This window comes from Bos taurus, chromosome 1 (assembly GCF_002263795.3).
Source record: "Bos taurus isolate L1 Dominette 01449 registration number 42190680 breed Hereford chromosome 1, ARS-UCD2.0, whole genome shotgun sequence".
Classification (NCBI taxonomy): Eukaryota; Metazoa; Chordata; class Mammalia; order Artiodactyla; family Bovidae; genus Bos; species Bos taurus.
Window position 1 is genome coordinate 59,635,343 of NC_037328.1, and position 14,140 is coordinate 59,649,482.

General features: G+C 34.5%; 1 protein-coding gene across 20 annotated transcripts in view; it reads right to left on the reverse strand.

The window, feature by feature from the left end:
- ZBTB20 (zinc finger and BTB domain containing 20) overlaps positions 1-14,140 on the reverse strand; it is an 862,801-nt gene that overhangs the window by 683,417 nt on the left and 165,244 nt on the right. For 14 of the 20 annotated variants that reach the window (XR_009496015.1, XM_059890163.1, XM_059890165.1 and 11 more), the window contains one exon: positions 9,576-9,627. The exons of the other annotated variants lie outside the window; for them this stretch is intronic. The gene's annotated coding sequence lies outside the window, so the exon portion shown is untranslated. The remainder of the gene's footprint in view (positions 1-9,575; positions 9,628-14,140) is intronic. 20 annotated transcript variants of the gene reach the window in all.

Below are 14,140 nucleotides of genomic sequence, written 5' to 3' on the forward strand. Positions count from 1 at the left end.
GACTGAACAAAAAACAGCACTGTGACTTCTTACTGACAAATGAAACAACATTTATACAATCATTATAATCAATTTCATAAATAAAGAGCTATTAACAACTGGAGAAAAACAGGAAAGAATCCTATTTCTCCTAAGTTCCTTCATCCTCTCCTCAAACCTCACATTCGTTTCAGCAGTGGAGGAGGTTATGCATGACGAAGAATGGACTTGGCTGAACTGGAGTCTCCTGTGAAGCAGATGCTGTCAGTCAGAAAGCAAGGACACATTTCTGTGATTATTTCAGGCTTTTTATTTTTTATTTTTGGTAATGATTAGCCAGAGTTCCATTTTGCTGGGGCTGGCATCGCGCACAGCTCACTTTTTTTTTTTTTAAATTAGGCTTTTCTTTCCTTTTTATAAAGTAAATTTACATATTTTCAGTCTCTCAATCCCTTCTATGTTTTATTTATGAATACAGCCCTTCTTGATGGTAACTTTAATGTGAAAGAGGTAGTTATTAATGTCCCAATCTGCTAGGTTAATCCCTTTCCACATTCTCTACAGAGAAGTTTAAGGTAAGTAACAGTTTACAGTCAATATTAGGTTTAATTATGCTTAATGAGAGTTAGTGTCTCTGTTTACTAACTGCATGTAGGTGTGTGGATCCTAGATGAATTTTCCCTTGGCCTCATTCTGATTTTTTAATAGTGCCACTGTGTGCTGTATATGCAGTGCTTAGATCTATAAAGCTGCTCCAGGAGAACAAAGTGGGGAAGACACCTGTTTCACTTGAGACACCATTAAATGAGTGCAGCCTTAATACAACTGCACCTTTCTTTGGGAAGGGAGTCCTTATTTTATAATGCTTTCCAAACAGATCCATTTAAGAGACTAATTATTGCCTAGGTTTCAGATCCTGGGTAAGTCAATACAAAGAAAAAGCTGTTTCATACTAAGTACTATCCTCACTAGTGGATAATGTAAATTTAGAGTATTAAACACTTCTAAGACAAGTAATCCTTTAGTGTCATCAAAGTATTAAGTATTAAGATATAAGTATTAGTATTAAGATATAAAACTTCTTTGACAAGTCACTGGTTTGGTTTGGTCTTTCTTTTTGTCACCTAAAAACTGTTTTGTATTAAAATTGAATTTAAATTCATTGTAGCATATAGGACAAAACTTTTCTTTCCTTACTGAGCTGTCACAATAAGCATGAAAACAAACGCTCAGACCTAGAGGGAATCCTGTAGCAGTGACCCAAAGGAAATTTAGTAGACATATATATATATTTTTTTTAAGAATCCTTTTTTTTTGCTAGGCTTGTGTTGTGGACAAATTTTGAGTAGAATTTATTACTACAGTTAGTTTCTTTAAGTCTATTGATAGGTTGATCAATTCAATGAACATTTATTAAGTATCTGGTCTGAGCTAAACAGAAAGAATGAAGAAAGCATATTCCCTTCCCTCAAGAACCTTACTGCATGGGAAAGGAAACATACATAGTTGGTGAAATAAAAATTTGCTTACAATTAGCTTCAGAAATTTTTTTTTTCTTTCAAAAATTCTACCCTGAGTTAATATAATGTGAGAGTTGGACTGTGAAGAAAGCTGAGCGCCGAAGAACTGATGCTTTTGAACTGTGGTGTTGGAGAAGACTCTTGAGAGTCCCTTGGACTGCGAGGAGATCCAACCAGTCCATTCTGAAGGAGATCAGCCCTGGGATTTCTTTGGAAGGAATGATGCTAAAGCTGAAACTCCAGTACTTTGGCCACCTGATGGGAAGAGTCGACTCATTGGAAAAGACTCTGATGCTGGGAGGGATTGGGGGCAGGAGGAGAAGGGGACGACAGAGGATAAGATGGCTGGATGGCATCACTGACTCGATAGACGTGAGTCTGAGTGAACTCTGGGAGTTGGTGATGGACAGGGAGGCCTGGGCATGCTGCGATTCATGGGGTCACAAAGAGTCGGACACAACTGAGCAACTGAACTGAACTGAACTGACTTAATTTTTGCTTTTAGAAAAAAAAATATCATTTTGATATTTGGCAAAACTAATACAATTATATAAAGTTTAAAAATAAAATAAAATTAAAAAAAAAAAAGAGGCAACCGCATTTAATTAAAAACCACAATTAAATGGGTTTAAAGGAAAATAGTGCAATCCAAACTATATGCTTAATTAGAAAAAGACTTTCTACTGCTTAGATCCTGTTTTAAAAGTAATTTAGAAATAACTAAACACATAGTTTCGGAGAAGGCAATGGCACCCTACTCCAGTACTCTTGCCTGGAAAATCCCACAGATGGAGGAGCCCGGTGGGCTGCAGTCCATGGGGTCGCAAAGAGTCGGACACGACTGAGTGACTTCACTTTCACTTTCCCTTTCATGCATTGGAGAAGGTAATGGCAACCCACTCCAGTGTTCTTGCCTGGAGAATCCTGGGGACAGCAGAGCCTGGTGAGCTGCTGTCTATGGGGTTGCACAGAGTCGGACACAACTGAAGTGACTTAGCAGCAGCATCAGCAGCAAACACATAGTTTATGATAAGTATTTGCCTATTTTTGGAATATCAATTTCCTCTTTTGGAGTTTCTATAAAGTAAATATTTTTTACTTTTAAATCTTAAAGTACAAAGAACATACACGGAAATGTAGTTCCTAGGAAAAATTTTAGGAACAATACTATAGATCCTATAAGGGTCACATTCCTTAAAAGGTCTTTATTTTCAATGTCATCATATAAATTAACTTGTCTTATGAAAAATATCATGCTAAACTTAACTAGAGAAGAATCTGAACAAAACCAAATTAACCATTTTTTAATATACTTTAAATACAAAGGGATGGTTATGTACCTTTAAGAAAAATATTCAGATGTTTTTAAATAATCATCTCTCCATGATATTTTAGATTTAATTTTGTGAACTTAGCAGCAAAAAACCTGGTTTAGTACAAAATGAGAAGATAACTACTTTGGAAGTGAAGAAATTATCCAATATTATTAGATTTTTATTAAAGAGGAACAGAAAACCATATGCTCAACTATTTTCAGATATATACATATCTTCTTTTTATACCATAAGACACTACATTCCTCCATTTCAAATATGAGGATACCAGCAACGTGTACACATATTTGGATGTCTTCTTGCATTTACTTAAACTGACCTTTCTGTATGTACTCTCCATCTCAGTACCCTGAGCTATGCACATTTGAAAACCACTGACTAGTTTATATTCTCCCTCACCATATTACTTAGAACCATCTTGATTATCAATTGCTAACAGACACTGGGCATAATACATAGGCACCTACTTCTGTATCCTTGCTCAACACAAAAAAGGGAAAAACCTAGAATAAATTAGTAATAAAGTTCCTCTCACCCTGCTAAATATTAAAAAGTCAGTCTCATTCTGACACCAGTTAAATAAAATAAGTATGGTCTTAGTGTTAACTCATAGGTTATTATATAAAAATAACTATAGTTATGTATAATAGACTTCATATGTACATATATATAAATATACTTGAATATAGCATGTATAATGCAGGACAGCTACTTGTTATATTTGAATGTATATATTTTATTTTTATATTACTGTTTTTACTTGTCAACATTTTTCCCAGAAAGTTAAAAGGAAAATACTTAAACTGTTTTCATAACACAAATTCTAACTGAAATAAAATGTTCTTTAAAAACTGTAATTAATGGCTGCTGTGTCAAATAGTGAACCAAAGGGTCAAACCTTATAATTCACAGTTTGAGAGGTCATAGCTTAAATTATAACTTTAAAAAACTGATTATCTGTGAGTAATTTGACAAATCCAACTAATATACTCTGAATGCATGTAAAGTCTTTTTGAGAGTAAAAACAATGTATGTCCAAGTGGACAGTTGATGGAGGAAATGGCCTTTTTACCGAACAAGGCTGAAGTCCAGCATAATGACTTGGAATGCTTTTGAATGAGCATGCAAGGCTGGAAGGCCAAGTAGTATACACATCCAAAGGGAGCATAATGAACAATCTGATCTGCAGACAAAAATATTCCACATACATGTCCAAAGAAAGGAAGGAAAAAATATACACTTCTATCAGTTAGTCTTTCATCACCACTACTACTACTACCCAATTTACAGATAAACTCAAACTATGGAGCATTAATAAATAATCTTTAAAGAAATAATTTTTATAATTTAAAAAATACTAGAAATTCCCACTGTTTTTCGATCTGAGATTGAAAATACTTATGGAGGTAACCTATATTATATATAGTAAGCCAGATTTATAAAATTGCTTTCTTTATGACTCACCTTGAAAGTAAGTATTATTGCACCTATCTTCATCCCAAGGCCAACCACCCTTCAAGACATAATCTGAAATAGTTTTGCCTGCCTATATTTTTTAAATCTAGAAGAATTCCTCTATTAAGAAGGCAGGCCATTGAAGACCAAATTTCTTAACCCATGTCAGAATTCAGAAGTCCATAAAAATAAGTCATTTTTATATCTTTTTATATATATAATAAGTCAGTTATATATCTATGTTATAATGTTTACTTATGTGTGTATTTTATTTTCTTATTAGTCCTTCTTTCTTATCAGGGCTTCCCCTGTGGCTCAGCTGGTAAAGAATCTGCCTGCAATGCAGGAGACCTGGGTTTAATCCCTGGGTTGGGAAGATCCCCCAGAGAAGAGAAAGGCTACCCACTCTAGTGTTCTGGCCTGGAGAATTCCATGGACCATATAGTCCATGAGGTCGCAAACAGTCAGACACAACTGAGCAACTTTCACTCATTCACCCTTTCTTATGAGTCCCCCAAAGGGGAAAAACTATGTCTTATTTTTTTCTACAGCTATATCTAACCCCTAGGAAGTTCTTGGCACAGAGCAAACGTTCAATAAATATTTGCTAGAGGGTGGAAAGAAGGAAGAGAAGAAAGGCAGGAGGCTTATAGTTAGTCAGTCTCTTCTAGAATTATGTATGTTATGGTGGGAAGAAAAATCCAAAAAATAATGTACTCTCTATTTACTCAGTTTACCTACCCAGCAATTTGCTGACCCATGCATCTATTCTAGAAACCAAAAAGATTTAAAACAGATTCCAAAAGTACGTATTAAAGATAAATGAAAAGGATCGAACGTAGAGTGGGAAATAAGATGTTTATGTATGCATGTAAAGACAATTACAGGAAAAGAAAGGAATTTGCTGTTTTAATTTCTTCAGTTTAAACTAATTCTTATTATAACCACTTATTATAATGCTTTTATTACAATAAAACATTAAGGGATATTTACTAGTTCCTCATCTGGCCATGCACTATAGAAACATTACATAACCACAGTTTTTCGTATCATGAATCATAGAATCTATGAAAGAGACAAATATTCAATTATAATAAAGTGTAATAAGTAAGTTATAATAGCAGAAACATAACTTTGAGAACAAAGAACTCTTCTCTGAACCAGAAAAAAATGTTTGCTGCATGGTAACTGCTTTACTTCAATGCTACTACTATGTCCTATTACACCTCTCAGAAGAAAGACTTTTATAAACATTATTGGCTCCTGATGTACAAGGAAATATATGCACTCAAATGTCACTGGGATAAAGGAGATCCAAACATGTAAATTATTATATCATAAGAAAACACATTTGAAAAATGTTCTTTTTTCTCATAAGTGAAAGCCAAACTCTGATTCCACTTAGCCTTCTAATGTTTCTCATTCCGTTGGACCAGCCCACACATACTGGGCTCTGGATAAGTCCTGGGCTCAACCATCTGGCCCTTTACTTAATTCTTTTTTAACACTGACAAGTGTATTAGTAACACTTCCTTGATTGCTGGTAAATATAGAGCCACCACACAACTAAGATTTTCCCTAATTCTGAAAGTCACTAATTAGTTGTGGGTAGGGGTCGGGGAGTATTACAAAGATATGTTGAGCAGTACTACAATAAGTAATCTAATTCCCAAGAAGAAAGTATGTTAATCTGCTTCCCACTTCATTAGAGGAATAAAAAACATCTTGTCATCACTAAAGGATACAAAGGAGACCTGAATATTTAAAGAAATAGTAGGTAGGGACGAAAAATGAATGCAGCATTTCATCAAGAAAATCCCCTATCCTTCGTGGACAACAGTCATGGTTTTTCTTGGTATCCTCTGATTACTCTATTTATCAGTGTATTCCATGAGCGTAGTTTATTCAATTAATATAAATACAATCTTCCGAAAGAAACACATATGGTAAATGAATCCTATTTAATAGATAGGATTTAATCCTATTTAATAGATCATTCTACTGGCACTTACGCATTACGCAACTTTGGAAACTACCTTAATACTTTCAAACCAGTAAGGTCTCATTTGCCTGACCTTGCAGTATAAACTACTGTAGGTTTAGAGGAGAGAATGCAATTTCTAAAAAGTCATTTACAGAGAATATATGGTTTAATTTGTTTGTTTTTCCACTGGATAAGAGATAGTCTAACGCTGTTTATTTTCCTGTAAGGTTTAGATTTGTTAAATAACATCAGCATCAGGCTTAAAATACCATAATTCAACTCCCTAAATCTACAGATTCTAACTGTAAGGTTGAATTGGTTGTCCTCATTTCTAAGATCAAGCAACTTAACACCAAGCAACAGTTTTTAAGAGGCTATTTCAGGTTTCAGTGTATCTCCTTTGTTCATCTGGGGAAAGGATGATTTTCTCTTATAGTACTTACACCAAATAACTATAATCTCAACTAAAAACTTAGAAAACTGGATTGTGAGGCAGGTGTAAATATTTCCAAATCTTATAACTAATGAATAAAATTTAATTGGCTTATATGCAGAAGTAAATTTATGAGAGGCTGAAGAATAGAATAAACAAGGGGGGGAAAGTACATTGTTTACTATGTAATTTAAGAACTGTCAGAGAAGTGGGGCATGTCTTATTTACTGGTGTATGAAAAGAGAAGAATGAATGCTTTTGCATACAAATAAATGCAGGTATAGAAACATAATAGAAGCTTCATGTTACAATGGAGCTTAAACTTCTCTGGGCAGTGATCAGCTAAGGAGAAACAGAGACAGTTACAATGCAGTGATTAACTAGCTGACAGATCTATTATTCATGGCAGGTATGTAAGCAGTCAGGGCAGCGATGTTGGTGGCCTCTCCTCATCAAGCAGCTTTGCCAGTACAGACTGGATGTCTGGAACCAGGCAAGACACAACAACAATAAAAGCTAGCGCCAGCTAAGGGAAGATACAGCACGATTCATCTCCAATTTTAAATAGTACTAGAAATCTTCATTGAAGAAGATTTTTCCTTGGGATTGGCAATATATTGTATTTATAGGATGTAGACCAACCCTGCTCTCTGATTTATCTTACTCACTTAGCAACATGCCTAAAACACCTACCCAGAAATTTCCAGTATATTACAGAAAAAAAGGAATTTTTAGCATTATTTGGCAAAAATTTCTGTTGATAAGTATGACCATCATGTCATTACATGAACAGATGGTCAAAGTGAGTCCATTTCACCGACAGTATATTGTGTGGGTCTTTTTATCTCTGAATAACCAAACCAAACAAAAGCATAGCATGGAAGAGGTCATTGTGCCTTCTCTGATTTGGTTGGTAGCTTTATCTTTGAAATATGAAAATAAAACCAACATAACTATAATCCTCCACAGTACCATTTCTGCATAATATTTGTCTATTTAAGTATTCACATTCAAAAATCATCCAGATATTTGTGAAGATGGAAAAACAAATCAGATATTTTTAACTTTCAATACCATGATCTCCAGTAAAAGGAGAAAATATAAAGTAGCCATATTACTTATTCTTCAGTTTTATCTAACCGTTTACCAAATGTTTATTGGCAAATTACAACTCTTTTTTGGTATTCAGGTATTTTAATGAAAGATAAGGGAAAATGTATTTTAAAAAAGCAAATGTCCATAAAAAAATATATTTTCATGTGAAAGGCTGTGCTGTATATATAGATTATTTTTACTTAATAATGTTAAAGTATGACAAATGAATATTCATAACCAAATAAATTAATAGTCTAGCAGATAACCAATCACTAGTTACTACATTTTGCTCCATGAGATACATACACACACACACACACACACACACACACACACACTACTATTTGGATGCTTATTATGATAGCTTTATCAATATAACCAACTCAAAATATAATTTACTTTGATTTTTTTAAGTAAAAATAAATAATACTATGAGGCAAAAGAAAGAAAAAATAAGAATATATGTATATCTATAACAGCTAGTAGTCAAAACAACAGCTTAAAATTATGCTAAAATGCATCTTTACATGTGGCTGTGAAAACTTAAGTGCAAGGAAAATTCTGGCTACCCACATCCAGAAGGAGCTGATGAAGTATGAAGTTTAAGAGTACATCTTTAGTAGTTCTGTACCTTAAAATATTGCCGAGTATTAATTTTTCATCAAGTTGTCATTTTCTCTGACATTTGGTTTTATTAATCAAGGCATTTATCATTAATTTGTAGAAAATATCGTAATTAAGCCAAATAAAATAAAATCCTTAAAAGGTTAAAATTAGAAAGCAGGTGAATGAGAACTTTGACATTACCCTGTTAACATACAGGAGCTTTTGGAAAGTATGGGAATCAAGTTTATGAAGTGAGTTTGGTGCCTCAATCTTGGGGCTGGCTGTTTTTTTTTTTTTAATGTTATAAAGATTTGATTTAAAGCTCCCTGACAGTTTTGACATTCAGGTGAAAGTACTGCTGCTGCATTTGGAACAATTTGCATATCCCACTGCTAAATGGAATGTTTGAGGTGTGCACTGGTGTAAAGAAATTAAAAACAAGCTATCACACATGCTTAAGTGTATGTGTTCACAAAACTGATGGTTGGATCACACCACCCCTACCCCCTCTAATGTAATCTGTGATTTACTCCTCTGTAATAAATTACCCTACCATGTTATTCTTGCTGGAAGATCTAACCATGCATGTAAGAAGCAAAGTAATTACAGCCCCCTCTTGTATCAGAAACTTTCTTCAAACCGTATGAGCTCTTTATACACAATGCAGCAACACATCTATTGTAAAATTCTTGCCTGAATTTCTAGATTTCTGACCATGAGTAGCCACTAAATCTTGTCTACATGGTTTTGTTGTCCCCTCAAAAATGTATTTTTATTTCTTATAGTTAGTTGTAAAGCTCTTCCTAAAGAGCGATAGGTACTGACTTTTTTACTTTGAGCCAACATGTCTATTTAGGAAAAGGGCAGGGCATAAGATCAGAAGAGTTCCAAACTGCTTCAAAAATCAGGGGAGGGACCATAGTATATTCCCAAATAGAAGGCTGAAGGGATACAGCAACACCAAATTAGGCTGACATATTCTGAGACAACAAAAGCTTTTTCCTTTTTTGACTCATAATGTTAGATTATTTTTAGGTATACATGGAAATGTTTATTTAATGTGTTAAAGAGAAATAAAGAAAAGACCTGAGGGAGTAAGCTGAAGGTCATTAATATCACGAAACTTTTCAGTAAGATGAAAACCTATTGAACAAAATACTGGACATTACCTTTAGCCTTCAGAGCATCAAAGGGAAATTCTTAACACTTCTTTTTGTGTGACTGTAAAAGAGAAACATTTAAAATTAGGAATTACATTTCCTAATATCTTTATGATTAGTCATGAGACATAGGTAGTTGAATTTGTATATGTCAACTAATATCTATAATTTTAAAAAGATAAAGGCTAACGTTAATTTGTCTATGTGCAGAACAAGTACTTGGTAAAATATAGCATGAGTTTACAATGGAAACCACTGTACAGGGTTTAGAGGGAGAACAGAATATTTACTATAGCATTATTAGAAGCTTTATCAATTGATACAAATGTTTTTACATTTATATTTTAAAATTAAAACACTAATATCAAATAGTCTGTATCCCATTTATTTGTTTATTCTTAGTTACCAGAGATCTAGCAAAAATCTACTACATATAATACACTGGTAAGCACTGGTTAAGTTAGGAAGTATACAAGATAAGATACAGGCCCTATCCAAAAAATATGATAGCAGTTGGAAAGATTTTCGTAAAATGCATAATCTAAAGAGAATAAAAAGTAAATGGGTGGAAAGAAATAGGGAGTAGAAGGTAATACATTCAGGAGAACTTGAACTGGTCTTCAGTACCTAATGCACTGATATTAGAATGTGGCTTTATGTTCTCAGTCTCAGCAAGCAAGGTTCTAGGAAGGTCCTACACAGATATGAGCTTTGCAAGTGGCACATTGGTAAAGAATCCATCCACCTGCCAATGCAGGAGACACAAGAGACGCAGGTTCGATCCCTGGTTCGGGAAAATCCCCTGGAATAGGAAACGGCAACCCGCTCCAGTATTCTTGCCTGGGAAATTCCATGGACAGAGGAGCCTGGTGGGCTACAGTCCATGGGGTTGCAAATTTTGGGCACAACTGAGCGTGCATGCACACACACACACAGAGGCAGGGAGGTTAGCCAAATATATCAGTTATTTTCCAACCAAATGCATTTGATAGTATAGAATCCAAACTAGGACTGGGAGCAGTAAAGCAGCAGGATGCTGAGGTGATTTTAACCCCAATTTGGTGAGTTAAAATATAAAAAGATTTAATTAGAAACAACTCCCCTATTAAATACTGAGTTTGATATTGTATGTCCTTGAAAAGTGATCTCTCTAAATTTGTTATGAAATACACTGAGAACCTTGATGTCATATTTGCTAATAATCTTCACAGACACTCAGCCATTCAAAGTCTCAAAAGCAGTCTTACTAATGGAAAAACATACATAAACATAAGCAAATCCTGTAAACCAGTACATCTACAGTAAAATTTTTATTAAAATGAAGACAGTCTAAGGTTTTCAACTGACTAGATCTTTAAGATGCAGAAACAAAAGGGAAACAAAGAACCAAACAGCAATCCATACCAGCAATCCTGAGCTTATGATGTACTAATACATAAAAAAAGGATCCAGAAAAGGAAGGTTATAGTTCTGCCATAGTAGGTTACCTGAGTAATACCACACTTATTCTGTAACACTGATCTTTAGAAGAGGCCCTAAAAATTTGAATCTGCTAGGAGGAGTGAGATAATACCCACTAAGCATGGATAAGCAGAGGATAACTTGGAATGGAAAAGAAAAAAATACTGAGGTTATGGGGATGAAGTAGGGAAGGATATTTCAGAGAAAATTAATTTAGCCATTATATATTATGTTATAAAAGTGATTTTTATTTATTTTTTGTCTGTCTTCCCTACTGGAATGGAAGTTCCATGAGGTCAGGCCCTGTCTCTTTTACTGTATCCCCATGTACATGAATAGTGTCTGGCACATAGTATGAGATCAATGAATATTTACTGAAGGAAAGATCAACAGCCTGACCAACCTATGAATGAGGCACTAAGTCTACATCTATTTACAGATGAAATAATTTAAGCTTAAAGAAGTTAAATGTTATATATTAAGTTAAACTTTAAGCTTTTACAACTATCAACTACTGCAACTCATTTTTCATAGTCTTCTACTCAATATTCATTCTAGCAGGGGAATCAAATGATTAGCAAATAAATTGCTAAACTAATAATGTCCTATAATTCACACTACAAGGACAGACAAAGCAAGGTAATAGCATTGACAGTTACATGGACTGATATTTTAGATAGTTCTGGACAGAAAAGCTGCTCAGAGAAGGCAACAATAATAAAATTGCTGAGTAAAGTAAGGGAAAATGTCTAAAAATATCTGGAGGTTATGTGGGCTATTACAAGGATTAAAGGAGATACACATTACCTTTCTTAGTATAATGGCTTGCAAACAGTACTCTCAATAACTATTATTTTATTATGTTGCTATTATTTTTATAAATGGTGAACTGCCCGATAAGATTATAAGTTTGTCAAAGACATCCATTCTTCATTCCCTACAGCTCCTTAAATAGTGCCCAGCAAGAATTCTCAATAAACATTTATAGAACTGAAAATAGGAAGACACAAGTATCAGTTCACTAATTAGAAAAAAGACCATATGAATACAAGAAAGTTACCATATTTCATAGGCATAAATCAATCCAATTCTGTTAAATTAATGTCACTTAATAAAGGGAAATATATAAAATGGATATAGCCAATAAGTCATAGATTAAAAACAAAGTAAGAAATAATCAGAAAAAAATGAAGGCATTGATACTAGGTCACTATCTTGACCATTCACAAGCTCTGTCTGCCTCCATCAAGTTAATACACATTTCTAGTGCAAGAACCCTTCTGCAACAAAGTAGTAGAGAACATGGTTAACTTTTACCAAAGACTGAAATATAAGTGACAGTGTGATAACCGTCTGGAGAAGGAAATGGCAACCCACTCCAGTGTTCTTGCCTGGAGAATCCCAGGGACGGGGGAGCCTGGTGGGCTGCCCTCTATGGGGTCGCACAGAGTCAGACACCACTGAAGCGACTTAGCAGCAGCAGTGATAACTGTCATTGTTAGACACAGATGTGTAGCACAGACCATAGGGACTTAGTACGGGGTAAATATTACAAGTTGCATTTCCACAGTGCTGAGATGGTTGAGTAATTAAAGACAAACAAATTTTGTTCCCTACCTTTTGCCATGTACCAAAATAAAAATTATAAATATATATTAGGATAATAAGTAAAATAATTGAAGAGCTTTAATAAAATTTATGTATATAATTTTCTAAACTCCAAGGTAAGAAGACCTTTTGAAACACACAGATAATAGTATATAACATAAACACAAAGATTTCTTAAATTGATTAATTGAAACAAAATTTTTTTATAAATCCAAAAATATCTTGAACATAATTAAGCTGCCCACAACAAATAAGATAAATATTTTTGCTAATGCTAAGTCACTTCAGTCGTGTCTGACTCTGTGTGACCCCATAGACGGCAGCCCACCAGGCTCCCCCATCCCTGGGATTCTCCAGGCAAGAACACTGGAGTGGGTTGCCATTTCCTTCTCCAATGCATGAAAGAGAAAAGTGAAAGTGAAGTTGCTCAGTCGTGTCTGACTCTTAGCGACCCCATGGACTGCAGCCTACCAGGCTCCTCTGTCCATGGATTTTCCAGGCAAGAGTACTGGAGTGGGGTGCCATTGCCTTCTCCGATTAATGTATATGATATTCATAGGGTAAATAGTCTTTAGGAGGAAAGAAAACAAATATCTCATTTTTTAAAATGAATAGGCAATTAACAACAGAAGAGCATAAGGTATATATGAAATAATATTGAACTGTAATTGCAATGAAAGAAATGCAAATTAAAATAACCTAAATATTCCATAATAGTGAACTGGTTAAATAAATTATATGTGATATAATAATAATCTTCCATTAAATATGGCAAGTAAAAATTTATAGTACACCATTAAGCATAAAATGCAGATTGTAAAATGGTCATGATATTAAAATAGCATTTTTTAACAATTTGTCTATATATAATATATATAGGCTATGCAAATTTTTGGTCATATGCATATATAAATGTTGATCTGTATGTATGTGTGAGTGCATATGTATTAGAAAAAGCGTATGTGTTATAAAAAGCATGCAAACACTTTTACGTGGGCTTCCCAGCAGGAGATGTGGTTCATCCCTGGGCCAAGAAGACCCCTTGGAGAAGGAAATGGCAAACCACTCTATTATCTTTGCCTGGAAATCCCGTGGACAGAGAGGCCTAGTGGGCTGCAGTCTATGCGGTAAATGGCAAAGAGTTGGACTTGATTCAACAACTAAACAAAAACACCAAAGCACCTATATACTAAATTATTCTCAGGACTTATCTCAGATATTAAGATATAATAAGTGCTTATCTCAGATATTAAGATATAATAGATATTCTTCTTTTTACAATTTCCTACCAAACGTTGTTGTTGTTGCTGTTTAGTCACTAAGTCGTGTCTGACTCTTTTGCAACCCCATGGACTGTAGCCTGCAAGGCTCCTCAGTCCATGGGATTTCCCAGGCAAGAATACTGGAGTGGGTTGCCATTTCCTTCTCCTAGGGATCTTCCCCACCCAGGGATCAAGCCCATGTCTCTTGCATTGCAGGCAGATTCCTTACTGCTGGGTCACCAG